General features: G+C 35.8%; 1 long non-coding RNA gene across 1 annotated transcript; it reads left to right on the top strand.

Moving 5' to 3' along the window:
* Positions 1–560: 560 nt before the first annotated feature.
* Positions 561–3,329, top strand: LOC131504284 (uncharacterized). Its single transcript, XR_009257901.1, has 2 exons — positions 561–1,234; positions 1,813–3,329. It is a non-coding gene; the product is annotated as an uncharacterized LOC131504284 (long non-coding RNA).
* Positions 3,330–3,765: the final 436 nt, after the last annotated feature.

Raw genomic sequence — 3,765 nt, 5'->3', positions numbered from 1 at the left:
AATTCTTCCATTAAAACTTTTTGTTGCTGTTGTTAACTAATCTTAAAAAAATAACATGTTTGTCATTCAAAGGAGATTCTAATTTCACTACAGTAAATATTAAAAAAAAAAGGCTTACTGAGTAATGTTATAAACACATATCGCAGACATTTCATTATTCCACAGGCAGTTATGCTTTGACTAGCACATCTGGACTGGGTGGCCACAGAAAGTACTGCAGTAAAAAGGGAGTGGCCCCCACTCCCACAATGTCATATAAATATGGAGAGGGAATAGGAAGTGACTTTGTTAGAAAAGATGGCTTCTAGGGGCACCTGGGTGGCTCAGTCAGTTAAGTATCCGACTTGGTCTCAGGTCATGATCTCACAGTTCATGAGTTCGAACCCCGCATCGGGCTCTGTGCTGACAACTCAGAGTCTGGACCCTACTTCAGATTCTGTGTTTCTCTCTCTGCCCCTCCCCCACTCGGGATCTGTCTCTCTATGTTTGTCCATCTCTCACTCAAAAAATAAATAAAACATTAAAAAAGAAAAGAAAAGATGGCTTCTAGTCCAGCTTCTAATACTACTCTTCTCCCATTGAGGTCAGTGAGACCTGTGGTGTCAGCTTCTTGGTATGCAACCAAAAGAGAAAAGGAAATGAGTTTTCAAAGAAAATTGAATTTATCTCTTTTCACTGCCCCAAAGATTTAGTAGATGTTAATGGCTTAATATAGTTTTTATTAACTGAATTAATTTTTTAATGAAAAGAATTTAAATAATTATTTAAAAATATGGAGATATGGTGTCTTAACTCAGAGGTGTGAGTTATTGACATCATAATGGGGAAGATATGTAAGTAGGCTCTCGGTAAGTCTTCCAACCACTAACTGTCAGTAACTGCCTACTATTTCATTTTCCACTGTTACATGTCAACATTTTCCTACTATTTTTAACAGCACCATTTTTTAATAGCACCATTTTTATAAAATATACAATATTGAAAATAAGTGGAATATAACCCACAAGTAGTGTAAATACTTTAATATTTAGTTTTCTGCTATAATAATGCCACATAATCAACAATTTCAAAATCTCAGTAATTTAAAGTAACAAATGATTATGGCTTTTGTTCCCAAGTCTGCAGGTTATTTGGGGGATCCTCTCCTTCATGCTGTGGTTTACCTGAGCTTGACTCCTGGCTGTGGGGGTGAAGTCACATCTGATCCATTTTCTTCAATCAGTGGCTACTCAAGGTATGTTCTTTTCATGGTGCAAGGCAGAAATACAAGGGAACAAGTCTTTGAAAGGACATCTAAAACATTTGTTTGCCTCAATATGCAAGCATTCCACTGGTCAAAACAAGACACATGGACAAGCCCAATATCAATTGGCTGAGTGGGAAAATGTACTCTATATTATAATAGGAATTGCAAAGTCATATGGCAAAAGACATGGGTGTTTATTTCTTTAACATTAACAGCTGAAGAGTTTGGAATAACAATCCAAATGAAAAATATCAAAGACAAATAAAATAAAAAAAACTAAACTTGAATTTTATCATGGACACTTCAGGACAAATATGATATTCTGAATCAGCAACATATTAGACATTACATACACGTGCATACTTTCCTCTACAGCAATTCTAAGATTTTATAATTTCCTTTTATAATTAATTATTTTAGTTAGTAATAACTCTTAGTGATAGTACAATCTGGGGTCACCTGACCTAGAAATCTTCCACATGTGCATGTGATGAATATTTATTGTATATAGCTGTCAAGCATCTTTTCCTCCTTTTTTGGTAACTGTACATCACCTTCCTATTAAGAAACCACCTGGAGGCCATGTTTCACCCATTCTGTGAAGGCACAGCTGACCTCATATCTCATCTCCAGGGGTAAGAATGTGATCTATGCTGATTGTTATCACATTCCATTCCCCTGTCACAATGTTTGGGTTCTGATAAGGCTTACAAATGAAGCCAAATCAATTAAGACTCATCCTTGGGTCTTTGGCTTAAACTGTTAGGAAAAAAGTGCTTACTTTTTTCTCTGAGTTTGCAGACCTGGTAGAATGTAAGCTTGACAGTGTGTTTGAACAGCTTTGCTACTGCATGAGAAAAGCCTGCCTGAGAATATAGCCAAGACATAGGAAGGCAGAGCCAAGAGATGGACAGAGATAATGTTTGAGCTCCTAATTCCAGTCTGAAGTCATCTGTGTATGTGTACTTCCCAGTTACAAAACTAACACATTTTCATTGTGCTTGAGTCATTTTGATTGTGTTTGTCACTTGAAATCTATACCATTCATACTAACACCAGTTGCGGGTTTTTCTTCTGCAGTCTTTCTCCAAAATGCCCCATTTCTGGACTCACTTATATCACCTTGCTTGTACACACATGTCCCCACATCTTTCAAGGATCCTCTACTTTCTTATAATCTTAATTTTTCACTATATCCTAGATGCATAATTCATTTGTTATTTTTCCTGAAAGAGCAGAGTTGCTGAATTAAGTTGCTATTTAACCAGCATTTTTGTTTTCTCATTTAAGCATTCATATTAACCCCCAGATCTCAGTGAAAATGTGTCCCAAGTTTTATATATTTCATCGTATGTCTTAAGACTCTGACTATACCTATTACTGTGCCATTCATTTCCTTCAAAGGAAGGAAGACTTTCCTTCAAAGTATACTAAATTCTCTGTCTGGAAGAACAAATGCCATATCTCATGGATGAATGTATTCTTGTAAACCATTTGACACCTGCCATTTTTCTCCTTTGTATTTATGGCTTCATCAGTACCTGTTAAGCTACAATGTTAAATTGTCTTTTGACCAATATAGATTGCCAACCCCTTCCTTGCTGATGCTAAGCCTCTTTGTAAAAAGGCCATGATGTATTGAAGCCATACTTCTATGCCAAAACCACTAATAGAGCTTATGTACTTACATGGATGGAAGCTCTTGATATGCCAAAGCCTTGTTTTGAATTCCTTTCCTCCAACAATGATATGTTGCTTGAGTCTCAAATCAGTGTTGCCTTTTAATTCAGATATATCACAATGATTATCAATTTATATGCATAGTTTAATCTATGGGAACTTGTGAAAAAAAAATTGAAAGATGGAGGCAATATTATGGTACTCAGAATTACTCTGATCCCGTAAACCTTCGATCAGGTTTTGCCTTTCTTTCTATGACTACTTGCCTCAAGATTTCTTGATTTCTTGGGAGGGAGAGGAGACTTGTCCCTTGCAGTCCTTCATTGGTGGAATTCTACATTATTACAGCTTCTGATCATGTTGAGAATCCCACCACAAAAAAATAAAACATTTAAGATTGGATACATTGGGTTCATGAATTCTTATAGGCATTAAACTTATAAACTAACTTCTAAGATACAGCTTCATTATCTCATCTTATCCTCAGAACAACAAACGATTAGATCAATGCAGGTTAACACTATAGAAGCTTAACACTAAAATAGAATGGGGTATATCTTTAGGCAAGCAGGAACACTTCAGAAGTCTCAGTGGATCCATCATTCTCTGTTAGAAATTAGAGAGCTATTAGAATTATTTAAATCATCAGACTTATTCTTTGGTTCCTTTTTTGACTATCTGGGATGGTTATTTTGGACTCACTTAAGCACCTAACTCTGCTTCAAGCCCCTACCCTTGAACACATACATATAAATAATTCTGGGCATTGACTTCTTGCTTCACTTATTTACTTTAATGTATTTATAGGTTAGCAGTACTGTTGTTACAATATTTAAATG

This window comes from Neofelis nebulosa, chromosome 2, assembly GCF_028018385.1.
Source record: "Neofelis nebulosa isolate mNeoNeb1 chromosome 2, mNeoNeb1.pri, whole genome shotgun sequence".
In the NCBI taxonomy this organism is placed as follows: Eukaryota; Metazoa; Chordata; class Mammalia; order Carnivora; family Felidae; genus Neofelis; species Neofelis nebulosa.
Note: the sequence above shows the minus strand (reverse complement) of the source record. Positions and strands in the feature narration are given on the sequence as shown.